The sequence below is a fragment of the Helianthus annuus genome, chromosome 9 (genome assembly GCF_002127325.2).
Source record: "Helianthus annuus cultivar XRQ/B chromosome 9, HanXRQr2.0-SUNRISE, whole genome shotgun sequence".
In the NCBI taxonomy this organism is placed as follows: domain Eukaryota; kingdom Viridiplantae; phylum Streptophyta; class Magnoliopsida; order Asterales; family Asteraceae; genus Helianthus; species Helianthus annuus.
In genome coordinates, this window is record NC_035441.2 from 42938494 (window position 1) to 42961303 (window position 22810).

Sequence of the window (22810 nt, forward strand, 5' to 3'; positions counted from 1 at the left end):
CTAACTGAGCCAACTAAGGGTGTCGCATACTCGCGAACTGACCACATTGATGGGATATATGTTGACCCACCACGTTAAACTCGATGATCAAGGTATATATTATTTGTACATTCACTTTTAAAATATAGTGAATAACTATTTTTTAAATAAGTGTAGGATTTTGAATCAAATTAGTTCTTGTTTTCTGTGTTTTACATTTCATGGGTACATGTGTTGATACATTACTGCATGCTTTGTAAGTCGTTAGGTACTAGCTGGAGCTTGCATGGAGGAATGGTCGTTGTGGAGATGAACCGTTGTGGGGTTCAGGGGCGGACCTAATATAGTCCGAGGCGTAGCCCGGGCTACGGCTCAACTTTTATCCGTTAGTGTAAAATTTTTTTTTTTTTGATTTTTATACTTAGGACACCCCTCAAAAAATTTTACAAACTAAAATTAAGCCTAAAAATATACTTATTATATTGGCCCAAATAACCAAATGATAGCCCAATACTAGTTAGCACAAATAATAAAATAATGACCCAAGTGCATTGGGCGGTTGCAGGGATAATCAAACGTCGGTCAGGAACAGAAATACAGAATTCGCAGGAGGTCCAAGAGACTGTCGAACTCACGAACTGAGGATTACAATCGAAGATTACTCCTTGTCTCCTTCATCTCACACATCGCAGCCGCACCGCAGGAGGATTACAAATTACAATCGGTTATTCGGTTGACATTCCAGCCGCAGGAGGTTGTTTTTTTTAGTTTCTTTATTGTTGAATTCTTTATTGTTGAATTGTTGATTGTTGAATTGAATTCTTAGTTTTTTATTGTTGAATACTTGAATTCTTAGTTTTTTAATTGTTGAATTCTTAGTTTTTTTAGTTTTAGTTTCATAACTTTCATTAGTTTTTTATTGTTGAATTCTTTATTTCTTTGATCAGTTTTATTAGTTTGTTTAATAAAGACTTTGATTGTTTGAATTGATTGTGTGATTGTTTGAATTCTTTGAAGTGATGACGAAACCAAAATCCAAAAAACAAGCTTTAATTGAGAACTTTTTCAAGCGAAAATACGAAGAAATTAATGATGATGAAACAACTCCTCCGAATGTTGACGTTGATTCAAGTCCGAATGTTGATAATGATAATATCCAAGCAAATGATGGTGACGTTGATGCAAGTCCGAATGTTGATCAAGCAAATGATGACGTTGATCCTACAATAAGCGATTCATCACACAATAAGCGATGATGATAACTTTGAAGACTTGAATGGAATAAGTGATCTTGTGCGTGTTATGGTTGAAACGGGAACGCACAGTTCTTGTCCTACAGTTTATCGGGCAGTTAAGCTAGCTTTGCTTTTACCGGTGGCAACCGCAACCGTTGAAAGATGTTTTTCGAAATTTGAAGCTTGTGAAGATGGATTTACGCAATCAAATCGGTCCGGAATTCTTGAACAATGCTATGGTTTGTGCGGTCGAAAAAGATTTTTTAAGTGAAGTAAAAGACGACGATGTGATGGAACGATTTCAACCTATGAAAAAAAGAAGAGGACAAATCTATTAGGTATTTGTTTTACTTTATTTTATGTATTGTTGTTTTTTTTTATATTGTATGATTGCACGGTAAAAAAAAAATTTGGGATACCCCTGAATTAATGTTCTAGTTCCGCCACTGGTGGGGTTCATAATAATCATTATGAAACTTTAAGCCTTTACTTTGGTTTTGAACTAAATGATTCCGCTGTTAACTTAGACTTTGTTTTGAACTGTTGGAGTCTAATCATATTGATTGTGCTTGGTTTTTAATTACTTTATTTCTATTGTTCAATATGATTGGTGACATGATCCTGGTTAGTCACACGCCTCGAGGTGAGGCTTAATACTAGTTTATATTATTATGTAAATATTTAAAAAGTGAAATTAACTTAGTTTTAATGCAATGTGTAGTCTTACATTTCGTTAAATAATTAGACTATTTAAAAAATATACTTAATTTTTTTAACAACTCAAATTACGTTAAATCTGCTTTGACTTTGCCAATTAGACCCAACCCCTCACCATAAAAAAGATTAATAATATTCGGTAGTTAAATTTTAAATACAATATTAAGACATATATAGCCATTATAGCTTAAATTTTAAACTAGACTATGTTAATGCTTGTACAATCTTATATAAAATTAATAAATCTTATAATAGTCGTACAATCTTGTATAAAAAATTACAAAATTTAATACATCTTTGATGTTAGTTTGCTAACGGGTTATAAAATTTTCAAATTGTGATAACTATAACATCTTGTCACCGTTAATTAATAAGTTTTTTTTAATTGTACATATAATTAATTATTGTAAACATAATAAACTAAAGCGGCAAATTAACCCTCCAAATTATTTCCCCAAATCCCAACCAGCCGCTCAAAATTTACCTCCAAGTTATTTCCCCAAGTCCTCCATTTTATAATAACTACCAGCCCCAAATTATCTCCCCTAAAACTACCAGCCCCAAATTAACCTTAGCAAACCCTTCAGCGATAACTCCCTAAGAACACCCACCGTCTCCTCCCACCGTCTCCACTGTGAACCGCTTCCGATCTGCAGTAAGAACTTATATACTTTTATGAGATTTGTTTTATTTCTTAATTAATCCTAACTTGTGTTATGACTGTAAGCCGTGGCGGCTCAGTTTTGCACATTATTCAAATTTATGTTAACTAAATCCTAATTTTGGTCTGTGAACTTCATTGCATGTCAAGTATATTAACGGTGGTTACCGTGAATCTACTATTCATCCGTCATGTTCAAAATTGATATAGATATATAATTTTTAGTGCAATTTTATATATGTTGTGAAGCTTGATGAGTTATGCACATTATGTTATCCAACATTTAGTTATATATGTTGTGGATCTATGTTCATAATTTTGAGCACCAAAAGCAGTTAATTTGGAATATTATATATTGGATGTTGCTGAATATGATTTCACGTTTGGCCTCTTTATGTTGGAATTTATGTGCATGATATAGTTAAAGTGTATATATGTGGTCCCTAGCTTGATTTCATGTATCAACAGGGCCTTATTTATATAATGCTATAAGTTGTTCTTTTATGAATTTTAATTTCATACATAAAGAAGTTAAGTTAAGAAGACCAGTGTGCCAGTGTGTGTGTGTCTTTTATGTCTGGGAACCCGAAACCATTAGTGTAGGTTCGCCCCTGCATATATGTTGGAATTTTGCATACCTCTAATGATCATGTGTTTAGTATAATAGTCTAGAAAGTTTATGTGTAAGCATATATATCTATTATATATATGATAGGTAAACAAACTAATTTCTGCAATTTTATGGTTCAGACTTTTGCTTAATTTGGTTGTGCCATGTAAATGTCAAAATGGATCTTTGCGACTTTGCGTTAATAAGTTAAAAAATTGCAAATGTAAATCATCATGTAAATTTTCTCGGACTTTGCATTTTCTTTTTAAAATTGCAAATGTAAATCATCATGATTATTACAAAATCTATTTGTATGTGTTTTTTTACAATTATTTTCTCTAAAATAATGGAAGCTTTGACAATACTTCAATTGAGATAGATACATAATTACTGATTGGTTTTCTTTGTCTATTTGAGATTTCATCTATCAGATGAATACAGATGAATACTGAAATCTCATTGGACAGAGGTATCTATGCTGCTTCTTGATGTGGACTTTTGATTGTTAATGGAGGTTGATGATGAGGATCTTGAAGACCATTCACTTATGGAACTTGCAGGTTATATGCTTGAAGAAAGGTTTAAATTAACAGGTAGCGGTTTGTTCTTCGTCTTGCTTATATTGTTATTATTATATTCTCCATTGGTATTAGTATCTTTGAACTTGTGTTATTGCTGCTTTGGGTAGGTCATCGGAGTAGGGCTACAAAAGAGAAACAATACTGTGACAGCCACCTGGCACCTTTCTACAGAATCGAGTTTGTGACGAGGTATCTACATACATGAGTGTTTCACCTTCTGAAAATTTTTGATTTATTGTTTGGAAATGTTTTGGTTTTAAAACGTTGTTAATAACAACACTTGACATTTTATTTCGTTTGTAGTAGCTAGGATGATCACTATATAAGTGGTGGTTCAAGTATACATCTGTCATGTTTGTTGGCCACAGATTAATTTGTGGTAACTTCATGACTCATGCTTTTACAACAAGGAATTTTTTAGTCCACTAAGTAAAAATTCAACACCGTAATCAATTTTTTGTATTAGAAATATAATGCGACTTTAAATTATAAACAATTGCTTTATATATGTTATATACTTTTACTTCAAAGTCTAAAATTTGCTTATAAAAAGAAGCCTAGGGTAGCAAGGTATCTGTATTAAAGATGTTTTTTAAGAAGTATCGGCTTAGCTGAACTTCAACTCATTATTGATTCATTTATCACTCTTAGTTAGTTGACACTTAATTACTAATGCCAAGTTTTTTTTTTGTATATTTAGTTAGCTGGGATGACACTCATGAATCTTAGGATGCAATGTAGATGTTTTATATAGTGTTATTTTGATTAATATGATATTAGAAGTTTCAAATAAAACATTTTTGTTCATTATTTTTTTACAAGGTTATTTAAAATTAAGCTCAAAAGAACTTGCTATAACTAATAAAAGAAAGGGGGATCATCACCATCATTAAGCAGCCAATTCTTAACACCAAATTTAAGATTGGATTATCGTATTTTTTTTGAATTTTTTTATTAAATGTGAGAGCATCTTCTTGAGCCTCTATGTTACAACAATCTATGTGAACTGAGTAAAACAAATACCTTTTTAATGTTAATGAAGTCTGGTTATTTTTTCTTTTAAAAACGTATGATGGTGATAAAAACACAATTCTAGAGGTTCAATGGAATCTTCATTTTTGTTATTTCGTTTTTTAAGTTGATTGAACTCAGATCAGTTCCTATATATTTTTATATGTGGGTGGATAATTGCATGCTAAGGTGAAAAAATGATAGGGTAGGTTGTTACAGAAGCCAAAGTGGAGCATTTTTGTTATGGATTGAGTTAGTTTTTCATAATATCAACCTTTTAGATTTCTATATTTTGCTTTAATTTTTTCCCATTTACCCTACATGTCTGATGCAACTACCGGCAAAGGTTTTTATGTGTAAAATGATAAACGCAAAGCGAGTCTGGATACCGAAATAAAGAAGTAAATCGATAAAGAAAGGTAAATTCCTAGCATCTCGGTTGATTTTAATAGGGATGAGCATGTTACCCGTTCGATACCGAAAAGCAGGGAAAATTGGTACCGGCATCGGTACCATTTATCGGGGAAAATTGGTACTGGTACCACATATACCTGGTACGGTTCGGTATCGGTACCCGGTAGCAAATGCTCATCCCTACATTCTAACGTATTTACTATTCATTCACGTCACTAATTCTAAACGGTTATAATTATCTCCAAACGATGCAATGATATGGAAACTCGAGTAGTTAGTTTGTGACAACCAATGTCTTCACACGATATGATGAGTAAAGTTCAGAATCCTACATTTTTGAAGAGTGTGAAAGAAAGTGTGTAAGTTTATAACTAATTAGGTTTGATTTTGTTTCAGCCGGGGAAATTACCGAATAAAGACATAACAGAAATGGTGTTTTTTCCTGTTGTGAATTAGGCGTTTAGAGTATATGCAGGGGGTATTGCAGTAAAAACATCTGATTTGGATATGGATTGTGTTAGGGGAATGGAATTTCCACCTTACAGATTCTTTTTCATCTTTTAATCAAAACTTTTTTTTTTAATTTTAATTTTAGTTTTGAATATCAACATGTGTTTTGTACAGAGGAGGGATTATGTTAAGGGGAGATTTGGTTGGATCTAAGTACATTCATAGGAGGTTGAATGAGTGGTGAATGTTGTACGGGGTTCTTCAAGCCGTGCAACTATTTGGCTCAGAGAGCTGCACATGGGCTCCTTTGGTTAGAATTTCTTTAATCATTTTTTTCATATATATTTAGAAATTTATGATTATTATAAATATGATTTGATGAGGTTTCTAAGATGGTTTAATGAGTATGCTTAATAGGTTATAAGCACCGAAAAGATATTACTTTGTACAACTTTTGTCATGGTTAACTCATTTCCATTTTAGAGACGAATGTGGTAAGTCTTAGAGGGTTTGGATTTTTTTTATTTATGAAATGATTATTTTTAAAAAGTATGTGTACGTATAATATTATATCATTTGTTTTTAAAGTTTAAAGTCAATGATTGGAGTTATTTTTAGATTTTGGTTATATTATTTAATTCTTTGGATCGTGAGAATTTCATCTTCATATTTTTTGTATATTTAAATGTTATTGTCTTACTCTATGGATTATCAACACCATACATAACTAAAGCTATTCTTACTTCAATGGGTTCAACATTGGTACCACATAGTATCGACATCAATGTTTATTTTATATTTTTAAACAATTATAATTTGGTTTATTCATTTTGTAGAGCGGACTCGATTTACTAAGGGTAATGTTTTGGCCTTTCGAAGGATATGCATCTTCAAATGGACTCGACTATCTTTAAAAGGTTTTCTTTTACTATGTAATATATTGTATTACATATGGTGAAATTTCTTTACGTTGGATGAATTTAGTTTCTTTATAGGTTGTGATGAGTTGTTTTGGAATTTTTTGAACAGAATACAGGACGGTCATCGTATACGATTGTGGATCATAGGTAAGATGAATTGGTGGTCAGGTGAAGAAGACGTAACAATCAATTTCAGAAGCTATTTTGTTGTTTTTTTCCGTTTGTTGTATTCTTCTGTTTATTAATGTTAATAAATAGCATTTAATAGTTTGTTTTCATTTGCGTTTAGATATCGCAAGAAGTATAAAAGTGTTGATTTGAAGCCTATCAAGAATTGGCTTAGACAGATCCTTTACGAGGAGGTATAATTCGAATATGTCGACATTTATTCACTGTATACCAATGTTGATATAGATTTCTCTTTACAATTATTGTTTTTTAGATTGTGATCATGCTTATCGGTTGTTTTGTGTATAATACCGTTTTCTATAGTAGGTGCTTGATGTCAAGCGGATGAATGGCCTTACAACTGATCCACAAATGCTTGATGTCGCTTCAGATAACGTCAGAAGGGAGGCATCCACCATCTCCCATAATGTCAGTGAAACAAGTTATTTCTTCTCTTTATTTAGTTGATTATTTTGAATGGGTTATTGTGCTTAAGGCTCTTATATGTACTTCATGTTGTTTTGTTACCAAATTTGGTTTAGTAACCAACAATCCATAGCTTATCTGTTTGTTTAAATTAGATCGGACATGCTTCGATGAACTTTATGTTGTTTTGTTGGATTAGATATGAAAAAACTTCTTTACTTGCAAAAAAAAAAACCCATTTTAATAATCACCAGTCATCGCCTCATTGCTCTCAACATGAACCCTAATTTCACACATCATTTGTGACAACCCGAACTTTCAAGGTTAGTTACGTTTTAACCTTGTGAACTTAACTCCGTTAAACGTAGACGCTCGATATTTGAGTTATATAATTCAGTGGGGTTTGTAGGGCTGCATATATGTGGGTTTTATAATTATGCATTTCTAATAGCAAGACATGTCCTTTGTAGACTTGAGTAACCGGTTCTTTATATAGGTTCTTTATAATTATGTCGGTTCAATACGTGCAGCCATAATAATTAGGTTAACCGACCCACGTGTGTTATATTATCATGAAACCCAATAGTTTTTGTAAAGGCCCTTGTAGTCGGCCCACCTATAGCCCTTGTAGTCAACCCACCTATGTAAAATTAAAATCCGGCCTAATTAGGATGGCGAACATAACCACCGGCCCACTGCTATGTTGTGGCACTATAATTGATTATAAATTACATATTCATATCACATAAAATATAGTAAACCCTACTTCTTATCTTCTACGTACGGCTGCAGACCCCCACCTGCAATATCATCTTAATCGATCAAGACATCCAGTTAGTAAGTCCAATTCATGGTTGTTTAATGATCAAACTGCTTGATTGTGATATGATGCATATGTAAATTATTATTAATCTTGTGAGATAAACTGCCATACTAATAACTCTTTGTGGATGTGTATAACTAGTGATGCATGATCGATGATGAATATATCTTGTTATAATCTGATTTAAAGCATGAACATGTGAGATAATTCTAGGAAAGATAAGGTTGATCTCTAGGTAGTGATTAGGGTTATATGAGTACATGATAAACCGGTGATGCGGAACTCGACAGTCGCTCATGGTATGAAGTCGGTAATGTCGGATTCATGCTGAAGTAGTAATTATCATGTGTTGATTGACTGTTATTGCTGGCCGATGAAATCGGTAGTATACGAATGATTCGTCTGATGTGTTTGTGAATTAGCGATTAGGTTCGATCACTACGAATCATAACGGTTCCGTGATGTGAAGTGTATGATGTTCAGTTTATGTAGTAACATGTGTTAATCGGAACAATAGGAATTATTAGGTGGGCTGAATAATGGTGATGATAACTATTGTTTGCTCATGATTTGGATATAAATCCCTGAATATTATACGTAACCTTTCAATGCCCACACACAAAATGAATGTGCATACCAATTACATTGGAAGTACAGTGGCTTGCATGTTAGAAGCTGGGTTTTTGTGTTAATGAAGAAGTACAAGTTGGTAAGCATAGGGTACAAAAAAAAATAAATAAAATAATGGTTGGGTTACATGGGTCATCGGCAGTGCATGGGCAGTGGTCGGCTGGCTTTGTATGAAATCATTAATGGGCCGGGTATATGAATTGGGTTTGTATAGTTTAATAGAGAGGTTATATGTTGTTGCAAATTAAATGTGTGTCGAAACTTTTGATGATTGGGGTAGACTTTTAGTATTAACAGTGATTAGCCTAATTCATCTTGTATGGAAATAGAACATGACGATGTGGATGACTGATGTTATGTGGTGAAGTTACTAAAATGCCTTGAAACATTAGTCAAGTCATTAATTGGTATATCGCGGATTGAGAATCGGGGCAAACCAACCGATCGGCCCACAACACTTGTGAAATCTGGGCCGCACGGTTGCACGAAATCCAGGTTGGGCCAGGGCCCGAACTGGGATAAATGTGATTACATGATTGTTGTGTTACATGTTGATTATGTTACGATGAACTGTGAATGTAGACTAAATGGAATAGATATAGGGCTTGAATGCACACTAAGGATATGCGATGTTACGACTATTTGTTACAGCCTATGTGATTGTATGAGTCATATTTGTGATTAATTATGCTCGAGAGATGGTGATTATGAAAACGTGAAAACTGATTATCACTGGTGATCATATTAGGATTTGACTTACCAAATGTGAACGGGCATTTAATCTAACCGAGCAATCCAAAGGTGAGTTCACTACTTTCGAGCATGCGTCCCAGTGGTTGGGGACAGTCAGTGGGTATTCCATGGGGGGATAAGTCTTTGGATAAAAATGAGTATATTGATTAATATTCTCACCTATCACCTTTTGTAAGTCCCTCATCGGGTATTAGTTAGTAGCGCTACTTAGGTTTGGCACCCTCACCCCGGGCCTGTAGAGGACGGAGGTGAACTAATGACCCAGTCTGGCCCAGTACTAGATAGGAGTACGTGGGAAGGGCAGTCGAGTATTTCAGGAGCCGTCATTGTTCGGAATTGAGATATTAACAATATTACTTGCATTGGTTATTGAACTGTTTTACATACAATGGGTAACAAACGTTTTCTAAAACTGTGAACTCGCCAGCTTTGTCTGATACACGTGTTACATGCTCGCAGGTCCTTAGGTACTTGGAACGCAGGAACTTGCTGGCTGGAGGGCGCGAGTGGTCATGGTTGCTTTGCTGAGTTATTTCACGAACATTTATTTACTTTGGTTGTGTGAAACATATACTTTGTGATACGTTAATGCTTCCGCTGAACTTATGGTTTTTGGTTAACTAATGTTGGAATTTTTCTATTATTAAATTATGGAACCTTATTCCAAACTTGTGATTCAATGTAATTGGTGGCTCATTACTAGTCGTCACACGCCTAACAGGGACACTCCCTAGGTGGTAATTTGGGGGTGTGACAGTTTGGTATCAGAGCCACTGGTTATAGTGAATTTGGTTTTAAAACTGATTTATAAAACCAGACTATAACTGAACTGATACGACATTGACCATGACACTCAGCTCCAGGCAGCAAGGTTCGTCTCTTGTTTACTATTACATAGCATAGTTAGTGCATACTCATGATTAGTATCACACTTGAACGCACACTTGATATTACAATATGGGACTCTACTTGAACTTACATGCTCTATGTTGTGATGTCGTCGGTCGTACTGCATGAATTTGGGGAAACCATTTAACATGAGTAGGGAGGAACTGAGATAAGCATGCAAATCGGGTTATTATTATGGGTGCACACATAATAACAACGTGGGGTGCATGTGAGTCCCAGTAAATCTCGACTAGTGTGAAAAAGGAATCCCACGTTGTTAGTCAATCTTGTATTAGAACCTCGAAAACTGTGAATACTATAGCAATACTTGACATCCGCTTGAAATGGTCTGTTAATTCGTTTCTTCTTCCCATACTTGTAGAATCATGAACGGACGTGGTGGAGGTCGTCGTGGTGGACGTAGTGGAGGCCGCGGTGGTGGGCGTGGCGAAATCCATATGACCCAAGCTGAGCTACAAGAATTACTCAACACCCAGGTGGCTGCAGCCTTGGCAGCTTATCAGGCTGGTATGGCATGTACCAGACATTCCTTTCCTTTGAATCATAAACTTGAGTCTTACTTGTTGGTATATTTTCTCTCGTTAATAGGTCAGCCGGCGCCACAAAACCAGCCTCACCCACCGGTCTGCACTTTTAAAACTTTCATGGATTGCAAGCCACAGACCTTCAGTGGCACTGAAGGGGCTGTGGGACTTATACGCTGGTTCGAAAAGGCGGAGTCAGTGTTTGCGATATGTAACTGCCCAGTTGGGGATAGAGTAAAGTTTGCAACAGGCACGCTTCAGGATGGTGTCTTGACCTGGTGGAATGCCCAGGTCCAACTGCTAGGTATTGAGGCGGCAAACGCCACTACGTGGGATGATTTTAAAGAACTGATGAGAGAGGAATACTGTCCTCGAGATGAAATACAGAAGTTAGAGAATGAGTACTATCATCTGACAATGGTGGGGTCTGAAATCGAGGCGTATGTGAAGCGGTCGTATGAGTTAACTGATTTGTGTCCAAACTTGTCCCGACCCATGTCCCGAAGAATCGAGTTGTTTATTAAGGGGTTACCTCCACGGGTGAAGGGTTTAGTTACAGCAGCGAACCTCAATAACCTAACCCAGATTGTTAGATTGGCACATAAAATCGTTGACCAGGAGGTGGAGAGCGACTCATTGCCACCACGTATTTCTAGCACTACCACAGCTGCCACTACTTCTACTGCCTCTGCTACTGATAGCAAACGTAAGTGGAACGATACGGACAAGTGGTCCAACTCTGCACAGCCCCAGAAGAAGACGGATACTGGCAGCACCCGCAGTTCCAGTCAGACAGCATCAGTGAATCAGAACGCGAGTAACAAATCAGGGCAGGGATCATATGCGGGGAAGCTACCCTTGTGCAGCAAGTGTAACTATCATCACAAGGGACAGTGTGCTCGGGTTTGTCATCGATGTAATCGACCAGGGCATATGGCTAGGGATTGTAGGGCCACTTTTCCAGCTCAGCAGCAGCCATCACAGCAATTGGGTAGGCAACAATCTCAACAAAAACAGGGTACTCAGAGAGGGTGTTATCAGTGTGGAGCCGAGGGGCACTTCAAGCGAGACTGCCCTCAGCTGAAGCAGAACACAGGGGGTAGTAATGGGAACAACAATGCGGGGAACAATGCGGGTAATGTCGCGCGTGGGCGCGGGTTTGTGTTGGGAGCTGGTGAAGCGCGGAACGACGGCAACGTGGTTACTGGTACGTTTTCAGTGAACGGTGTTATTGCTTCTATTTTATTTGATTCTGGTGCCGACTGGAGTTACGTGTCTTTGGGGTTCGGTTCTCAATTAGGGTTAAGACCTACACTTCTCGTAATGAAACACATAGTAGAAATCGCAAATGGTAAAACAATCGAAGCTACACATGTTCTACTTGGGTGTAAAATCGATCTTCTGGGTCAAGTATTCGACATTGACTTAATACCTATTACTCTTGGAAGCTTTGACGTGATCGTTGGAATGGACTGGTTGTCCAAGTATCAAGCGGAGATTCTCTGTAAGGAGAAGATCGTACGTGTTCCCCTTCCTGGTGGGGAATTTTTATCAGTTCAGGGTCATCGCAGTGGGACCCCGGTTAGCATTGTTTCAGCAATGAAGGCTCAGAAGTATTTGCGTAAGGGCTATCCTGCTATTTTAGCTCTTGTCACTGATTCACCGTCTGACGAAAGGAAGATTGAGGATCTTCCAGTTGTTCGTGAATATCCTGACGTATTCCCTGAGGAACTCCCTGGTCTACCTCCACATCGTCAGGTGGAATTCCAGATAGACCTCGCCCCAGCGGCAGCCCCGGTCGCTCGTGCGCCATACCGTCTTGCGCCAGGGGAGTTGCAGGAATTGTCAAATCAACTCCAAGAGCTATTGGATAGGGGTTTCATCCGACCTAGCTCTTCCCCTTGGGGAGCCCCAGTTCTATTTGTGAAGAAGAAGGATGGGTCTTTCCGGATGTGTGTAGATTATCGCGAGCTCAACAAGGTGACGATTAAAAACCGTTATCCTTTGCCTCGTATTGACGACCTGTTTGACCAGCTGCAAGGGTCAAGTTTCTATTCGAAAATCGACTTAAGGTCGGGGTATCATCAGGTGCGAGTTAGAGAGGAAGACGTTCCCAAAACAGCGTTTCGGACGCGATACGGTCACTACGAATTCTTGGTTATGCCATTCGGGTTGACCAACGCACCAGCGGTCTTCATGGATCTCATGAACCGCGTGTGCAAGCCATACCTTGATGACTTTGTTATCGTTTTTATCGACGACATTCTAATTTATTCCAAGAGCAAGGAAGATCATGAGCGGCATCTGCGCCTCATCTTAGAACTTCTGAGGAGGGAGCAACTGTACGCAAAATTTTCGAAGTGTGATTTTTGGATACGGGAGGTGCATTTTCTGGGGCATATAGTTAATGAGTTGGGTATACATGTGGATCCTGCCAAGATCGACGCCATTAGAAATTGGGCGGCACCAAAGAATCCTTCGGAGGTGCGGCAATTTCTCGGTCTAGCAGGGTACTATCGTCGTTTTATTCAGAACTTCTCGAAGATTGCTCAGCCACTCACCTCATTAACACAAAAGAAGGTAGTTTACTCTTGGGGAACGAAACAGGAGGATGCATTCCAACTTTTGAAACAAAAATTATGCAGCGCGCCGATTCTATCTCTACCAGAAGGTACCGAGGATTTTGTGGTTTATTGCGATGCTTCAATTCAGGGACTCGGTTGCGTGTTGATGCAACGCGAGAAGGTGATAGCTTATGCTTCTCGTCAGTTGAAAGTACACGAGAAAAACTACACGACACACGACTTGGAGTTGGGAGCAGTGGTCTTTGCACTGAAGATATGGAGGCATTATCTATACGGCACGAAATGCACCATCTATACGGATCACAAAAGCCTTCAGCATATCTTCGACCAGAAAGAATTGAATATGCGTCAGCGTCGCTGGGTAGAGTTGTTCAATGATTACGAGTGTGCTATCAAGTATCACCCGGGTAAAGCTAACGTTGTAGCGGATGCTCTTAGCCGTAAGGAACCGAAGCCGAAGCGTATTCGTGCCCTACAACTCACTATTCACTCTGATTTGCCTGCTCGGATCCGTACAGCTCAGATTGAAGCGTTAAAGGAAGAAAATATCGAGGCTGAAGGATTACGAGGCCTACACAAGAAGAAGTTCGAGCAACGGACTGATGGTATCTACTACTTCATGGAACGAATATGGGTTCCTTCATTCGGTGATCTTCGAGAGCTTGTGATGGACGAAGCACACAAGTCACGATATTCTATTCACCCAGGGTCCGATAAGATGTATCAGGACCTCAAGGTTTTGTATTGGTGGCCGAATATGAAAGCTCTCATCGCAACATACGTGAGTAAGTGCTTGACTTGCGCTAGGGTCAAAGCAGAGTACCAGAAACCTTCGGGTCTACTCCAGCAGCCGGAGATACCCATGTGGAAATGGGAACAGATCGCTATGGATTTTGTTACGGGGTTACCGAGAACGCAGGCTGGGAACGATACTATATGGGTGATTGTCGACCGTCTCACAAAGTCAGCACACTTCTTAGCGATCAAGGAGACAGATAAGTATTCACAGCTCGCGGCGGTGTACCTTAAAGAGGTGGTTTCTAGGCACGGAGTGCCGACTTCTATTATCTCTGATCGAGATCCTCGTTTTACTTCGGAGTTATGGCAGGCTATGCATAAGTCGTTCGGCTCGCGTCTCGATATGAGCACGGCCTATCACCCACAAACGGATGGTCAGAGTGAACGCACCATTCAGACGCTAGAGGATATGTTACGGGCATGCGTTATTGATTTTGGAAAGGGGTGGGAGAAGCATTTGCCGTTGGTCGAGTTTTCCTACAATAACAGCTACCACACCAGTATCAAGGCGGCACCATTTGAGGCACTGTACGGGAGGAAGTGTCGTTCACCTCTTTGCTGGGCTGAAGTGGGTGATAGTCAGATCACAGGTCCTGAGATAGTACTCGAAACTTCAGATAAGATCGTGAAAATCAGAGAACGTATGGCAGCTGCTCGTGATCGTCAGAAAGCCTATGCAGACAAGCGTGCCAAAGAAGTAGTGTTTGAAGTGAATGACCGAGTCATGTTGAAAGTCTCACCGTGGAAAGGGGTTGTGCGCTTTGGGAAACGTGGCAAGCTGAATCCACGATATGTTGGGCCGTTTAAGGTTCTGGAGCGTATCGGTAAGGTGGCTTATAGATTGGAGTTACCTACTGAACTGGGTAATGTTCACGATGTATTCCATGTGTCGCAGTTGAAGAAGTGCTATGCTGACGACCCATTAACGGTACCTTTTCAAGAGTTAAAGATCGACGACAAGCTGCAGTTTGTTGAAGAACCTATCGAGATCATGGACCGTGAGGTCAAAGTGCGTAAACAAAGCCGTATTCCCATCATTAGGGTTCGTTGGAACTCAAGGCGTGGACCGGAGTTCACGTGGGAGCGCGAGGACCAGATGAAATTGAAGTACCCTCACCTCTTTCCCAAAGACAAAGCAGAGTCAAGCAAAACTGGTGAATCTCGGGACGAGATTCCCCTTCAAGTTGGGGATGATGTCACACTTGAGCAAAATCCGCAGCAATCTTGAATTCTCGCTTCGTATTTACTTGTCAAATTTCGGGACGAAATTTCTTTCAAGTTGGGGATGATGTGACAACCCGAACTTTCAAGGTTAGTTACGTTTTAACCTTGTGAACTTAACTCCGTTAAACGTAGACGCTCGATATTTGAGTTATATAATTCAGTGGGGTTTGTAGGGCTGCATATATGTGGGTTTTATAATTATGCATTTCTAATAGCAAGACATGTCCTTTGTAGACTTGAGTAACCGGTTCTTTATATAGGTTCTTTATAATTATGTCGGTTCAATACGTGCAGCCATAATAATTAGGTTAACCGACCCACGTGTGTTATATTATCATGAAACCCAATAGTTTTTGTAAAGGCCCTTGTAGTCGGCCCACCTATAGCCCTTGTAGTCAACCCACCTATGTAAAATTAAAATCCGGCCTAATTAGGATGGCGAACATAACCACCGGCCCACTGCTATGTTGTGGCACTATAATTGATTATAAATTACATATTCATATCACATAAAATATAGTAAACCCTACTTCTTATCTTCTACGTACGGCTGCAGACCCCCACCTGCAATATCATCTTAATCGATCAAGACATCCAGTTAGTAAGTCCAATTCATGGTTGTTTAATGATCAAACTGCTTGATTGTGATATGATGCATATGTAAATTATTATTAATCTTGTGAGATAAACTGCCATACTAATAACTCTTTGTGGATGTGTATAACTAGTGATGCATGATCGATGATGAATATATCTTGTTATAATCTGATTTAAAGCATGAACATGTGAGATAATTCTAGGAAAGATAAGGTTGATCTCTAGGTAGTGATTAGGGTTATATGAGTACATGATAAACCGGTGATGCGGAACTCGACAGTCGCTCATGGTATGAAGTCGGTAATGTCGGATTCATGCTGAAGTAGTAATTATCATGTGTTGATTGACTGTTATTGCTGGCCGATGAAATCGGTAGTATACGAATGATTCGTCTGATGTGTTTGTGAATTAGCGATTAGGTTCGATCACTACGAATCATAACGGTTCCGTGATGTGAAGTGTATGATGTTCAGTTTATGTAGTAACATGTGTTAATCGGAACAATAGGAATTATTAGGTGGGCTGAATAATGGTGATGATAACTATTGTTTGCTCATGATTTGGATATAAATCCCTGAATATTATACGTAACCTTTCAATGCCCACACACAAAATGAATGTGCATACCAATTACATTGGAAGTACAGTGGCTTGCATGTTAGAAGCTGGGTTTTTGTGTTAATGAAGAAGTACAAGTTGGTAAGCATAGGGTACAAAAAAAAATAAATAAAATAATGGTTGGGTTACATGGGTCATCGGCAGTGCATGGGCAGTGGTCGGCTGGCTTTGTATGAAATCATTAATGGGCCGGGTATATGAATTGGGTTTGTGTAGTTTAATAGAGAGGTTATATGTTGTTGCAAATTAAATGTGTGTCGAAACTTTTGATGATTGGGGTAGACTTTTAGTATTAACAGTGATTAGCCTAATTCATCTTGTATGGAAATAGAACATGACGATGTGGATGACTGATGTTATGTGGTGAAGTTACTAAAATGCCTTGAAACATTAGTCAAGTCATTAATTGGTATATCGCGGATTGAGAATCGGGGCAAACCAACCGATCGGCCCACAACACTTGTGAAATCTGGGCCGCACGGTTGCACGAAATCCAGGTTGGGCCAGGGCCCGAACCGGGATAAATGTGATTACATGATTGTTGTGTTACATGTTGATTATGTTACGATGAACTGTGAATGTAGACTAAATGGAATAGATATAGGGCTTGAATGCACACTAAGGATATGCGATGTTACGACTATTTGTTACAGCCTATGTGATTGTATGAGTCATATTTGTGATTAATTATGCTCGAGAGATGGTGATTATGAAAACGTGAAAACTGATTATCACTGGTGATCATATTAGGATTTGACTTACCAACTGTGAACGGGCATTTAATCTAACCGAGCAATCCAAAGGTGAGTTCACTACTTTCGAGCATGCGTCCCAGTGGTTGGGGACAGTCAGTGGGTATTCCATGGGGGGATAAGTCTTTGGATAAAAACGAGTATATTGATTAATATTCTCACCTATCACCTTTTGTAAGTCCCTCATCGGGTATTAGTTAGTAGCGCTACTTAGGTTTGGCACCCTCACCCCGGGCCTGTAGAGGACGGAGGTGAACTAATGACCCAGTCTGGCCCAGTACTAGATAGGAGTACGTGGGAAGGGCAGTCGAGTATTTCAGGAGCCGTCATTGTTCGGAATTGAGATATTAACAATATTACTTGCATTGGTTATTGAACTGTTTTACATACAATGGGTAACAAACGTTTTCTAAAACTGTGAACTCGCCAGCTTTGTCTGATACACGTGTTACATGCTCGCAGGTCCTTAGGTACTTGGAACGCAGGAACTTGCTGGCTGGAGGGCGCGAGTGGTCATGGTTGCTTTGCTGAGTTATTTCACGAACATTTATTTACTTTGGTTGTGTGAAACATATACTTTGTGATACGTTAATGCTTCCGCTGAACTTATGGTTTTTGGTTAACTAATGTTGGAATTTTTCTATTATTAAATTATGGAACCTTATTCCAAACTTGTGATTCAATGTAATTGGTGGCTCATTACTAGTCGTCACACGCCTAACAGGGACACTCCCTAGGTGGTAATTTGGGGGTGTGACATCATTCTCCCCTCTTTACATCTTCAAAAAGATATTAAATTTGTATTTACCATATATTTCATATGTTTATTTGAGTCTTTATGGACGATTTGTGTTAATTGGGGAAAAGTCTCTTAAGTTCTAAATTTATTAATTTTTATCCTTGAACAAATCCCCTTTTTGTCGTTGCTAAATTGACATGTACCTTGAACATTATTTGCTCATATCATTGAACAGGCAATATGCATCCTTAAGTAAATTCGGGGCAAGTATCATGTGTTTTAATTTATCACGCTACGAGTCCGAGACACTTCTATGCTTATAGAATGCTCGAAAACAAAGTATGCACTTTGTCATTAACTTTGATGCGTGTGAAATGTTATATGTTTTAGGTATATATTTTAAGCCCTTTTTACACTTTTTTTAGCCAAGTTTTAAATTTATAAAACACGATATTTACTAACACTAAACACACATATCGGCAAGTGCACCCATCGTGGACCTAGTATAGTGTTGGTAAGATACCGAGGTCGTCCAAGGACACAAGAGCTTTTAGTACCGGTTTATCCTCAACGTCTAATTAAATCAAAATGTTAGAAAAAGAATTTCTTTAACTAAGAAAATAAAACTAACTAAAATGCTGAAAAATAAAATAAAAATAAAAACAGATAGACAAGATGAATCACTTGGATCCGACTCGTGTGTTAGTGTAACCTTTGATCATTTTCGCACTTTTGCACTTGTTTAAGAGATTATCTTAGTTATTGTAGTAGGCCCCTCTTTTGAAAGTGACGTTACCCTCAACCTAGTAGTTTGAGTCAGCAAGGATACAATCCTAAAGGGTCGGATTATTGAAAGATAATTAATTAAATTATTAATGCATAATGTGGTAGGCCCCTCTTTTGAAGGCGACGTTACCCTCAGCTAAATAGTCTGAGTCACCAGGGATACAGTCCTAAGTAGTTGGGTTAAAGTTTTAATAGTAGTTTAACTTATGAGGGGATTAAAGAGTTTGGACCCCCGCCATCCAATACCTTTGGGTATTGAAAGAGGTCCTACTAAATTTGACGCAGGTCCTTTGCAGGATCTATACACTAAACAATGGCAAGACTCTTACCAAACCGTTCCCTTAACCCCCGACCAGGTAGCCAACATACCTCCATATAGACCGTGGAGATATGATGTATGTAAAATGCAACATATAAATTACATCAAATGAGGCATAAAACTAACCCTTTTTAAGTACTAATGTTGGAAAAAGAGTGTTTTTGTCTTCCTTTTGTATTTTCAGGATGAAATGAGCTCAAATTCACAAAAGAAACAAAAAGACAGCTAATTCTAACATAAATACAAGAAAAGGAACAAATGTGGATTGCCCGAACCCTCAACGGCATCCTCCCAAGCAGAGAAGAGAAGTCAGAAGACTGAACACGCCCCGTGCTCAGCCAGCACGGGGCAGTGCCCAAGAAGCAGCATAAAAGACAAACCTATAGAAGCTTCTATTGCCCACCACGGGGCTGTGTCCAGTGAGCACGGGGGCGTGGCGAAAGTACAGCAGGCGCATTAATTGTAATTGCGAATTACAATTAATGAAGAGAGAGAGTGTCAGACGGGCACGGGGGCGTGTCCAGCGGACACGGGGCCGTGCCCAGCCTTCTGTTCAGCCTATAAATAGGAGTGCTTGGTTTCATTTCAACTCATCCCTTGGCACACCACCTCTCTCACACATCATCCACCACCCACCACCATCACAACACCATCATCCACCACCATCATCCATTGTCCATCATAAAGTGTGTGAGTCGTCTCGGGATCCAAGATTTATCGTAAGAGTTCTTGACAATCAAGGCCATGTTTGCCTATGTCTCTTACATCGCTTGGTGAAGACAAGTTTTTAGTATAATACTTTTTATTTTTAATCTTTTGCACTTTTTATTTGGTTTTGTATTAATGACTTTAATAACTAATTGTTTATGTTGAAGGTGATCTTTTCTTATCGTTTGTCCGTGGTGTCTTGGCATTATTTTACTGTCTATATAAAATAAAAGATTTTCACCATTCATATCTCCACGGTCTATATGGAGGTATGTTGGCTACCTGGTCGGGAGTTAAGGGAACGGTTTCGTAAGGGTCTTGCCCTTGTTCAGCGTTTAGAGGTCCTGCAAGGGACCTGGGTCAAATTTAGTAGGATCTCCTTTAATGCCCATAGGTATTGGATGGCGGGGATCCAAACTCTTTGACCCCCTCATAAGATAACTACTATTAATACTATAACCCGGCTATTTACGATTGTATCCCTGCTGACTCAGACTACTTAGCCGAGGGTAACGTCACCGCCAAAAGCGGGGCCTACCACAATTTGCATTAATAACTTAATTCATTATCTTCCGATAATCCAACCCTTTAGGATTGTATCCTTGCTGACTCAAACTACTGGTTTGAGGATAACGTCGCCTTCAAAAGAGGGGCCTACTACAATAACTAAGATAATCTCTTAAACAGGTGCAAAAGTGCGAAAATAATCAAAGGTTATACTAATACACGAGTCGGATCCAAGTAATTCATCTTGTCTATCTGTTTTTATTTTATTTTATTTTTCAGCATTTAGTTAGCTTTTATTTTCTTAGTTTAAAAACTTTTTCTAACTTTTTGATTTGATTAGACGTTAAGGATAAACCGGTACTAAAAGCTCTTGTGTCCTTGGACGACCTCGGTATCTTACCAACACTATACTACGTCCACGATGGGTGCACTTGCCCATATGTGTGTTTAGTGTTAGTGAATATCGTGTCTTATAAATTTAAAACTTGGCTAAAAGTGTAAAAAAGGCTTAAAATATACATCTAAATTATATTACACTACACAAGCATCAAGTTTTTGGCGCCGTTGTCGGGGACACAAGGATTTTAAGAAAGTTAGGAATCAACGGCCTAATCATATTTTTATTTTTCTTTTTAATTTTTTAGGATTTTCTTATTTTTTCAGCTTCTGCAGAGCTCAGCACGGGCCGTGCCCGCTGAACACGCCCCCGTGCTCAATCATTGGAACTGGCAATCCTGTTTTAAGTCAGACAGTAAGCTGCACACGGGGCCGTGCTCACTCAACACGCCCCCGTGCCCAAAGATTCTCTTACTGAAAACAGAACCGTTAGATCCCGGCGGTTGGTAATTTCTGACATAAACATGAGTGATAGTAATTCTTTTTACTATCGGCACTCTTATGGTATGTGGTGTCAATTATGTGGAGGCGAACATGAAGAATTAAAATGCTACTTTCTAAATTACAGGCCCCACAATATAGACCCACCAATTCCTTATAACCTTAAGAGGGGCGAAAGTAAAAATTAGCACTATCTCTCCCTCGAATGCGCCCAGCCATATATTTTAGGGGAAATGCTCCTTGACGAGTTCTTTCAACTAGAAGAGCTAATTCTAAATTGGTCAAAAGAACTTAGGAAGGATTTTATTGATCCGCCCCAAGACGATGACCATGAAGAAATGCTGGAACCGCATTCCGACAACCCCATTGCTCCCGAAAATACCTTCATACCTAGAAAAGACTTGGACGATAGTCGTCCCTGTGCCGATTGTGCCGTGAAGGACTCTCCATCGACGTCGTTCGGTGCATACATAGACCTGAGCGATTCGGGATACACCTTCTTTAACGAGAGCCCGGAAAAGGGTTGGACTTGTCAACCTAGAATAAAAATAGGAATTACCCTCACCGAAAACCTCTTGCATTCTCGCCTTAGTCTAGGACAATTAAGGTATCTTAGGCACTTTGGGGTTGTTCCAGCCAATCAAGAGCCGCCCGATATTGGTAAGTTCCTTAAAACTAGACAACTTCATAAAATAGTCCCTCGACACGGGGCCGTGTCCAGCCAACACGCCCCCGTGTCCACCAAAAGATTCCCTTCTGATCAGTACATCAGAATACGGACAAACTGTGTCAGAATTTCACCTGCACACGGGGCCGTGTCCAGGATGCTGTCGTTTTCTATAAATGCAGCCAAGAATTCTACACATTTGGACCAACTTGGGACAGAGATTTGAAGGAATCTTCTCTCAAGCTATCCTAGGTAAGTCTAAAAGAAGGTTCCAACAACCCATCTTGTCCTTTCCTCTTCTAGCCATTTCCTTCTTCTCCACCTTTCTCCAAGAACTACCATTAAAAGTTTGAATTCTTCAAACTTTGTGGTAGGGATTAATGAGTTTTGTTCAAGGAATCTTGGTTAGAATATGTTATGTAACATTGTTTTAAGTTATTAATGTTTAAAATGACCCCACAAGTTCGTAAAATAACTTAAAATTTCATGTTTCCTTGCTTCAAAATTCTGCAGAAAGATGAACACGGGGCGTGCTCAATGAGCACGGGGCCGTGTCCAGATACTATTTCAGCAAATAAACTATTTTTCAAATTTTTTTCGTAGAATGTCGAGTGAAAACAGCGAAACATCATCCGTGCATTCATCAAACAGCCGAAGAGGAAGGAGGCCCTCCGTTGACTGTATCCCTGCTGACTCAGACTACTTAGCCGAGGGTAACGTCACCGCCAAAAGGGGGCCTACCACAATTTGCATTAATAACTTAATTCATTATCTTCCAATAATCCAACCCTTTAGGATTGTATCCTTCCTGACTCAAACTACTGGGTTGAGGGTAACGTCGCCTTCAAAAGAGGGGCCTACT

General features: G+C 38.8%; 1 long non-coding RNA gene across 2 annotated transcripts; it reads left to right on the plus strand.

The window, feature by feature from the left end:
• Positions 1-2459: 2459 nt before the first annotated feature.
• LOC110874250 lies at positions 2460-7229 on the plus strand. Of its 2 annotated transcripts, none has more exons than XR_004866474.1 (8): positions 2460-2586; positions 3620-3795; positions 3891-3972; positions 5833-5968; positions 6495-6575; positions 6688-6725; positions 6868-6940; positions 7071-7229. It is a non-coding gene; the product is annotated as an uncharacterized LOC110874250 (long non-coding RNA). The 2 variants fall into 2 exon arrangements; XR_004866475.1 differs by having other exon boundaries at positions 7074-7229.
• The last annotated feature ends 15581 nt before the right edge of the window (positions 7230-22810 follow it).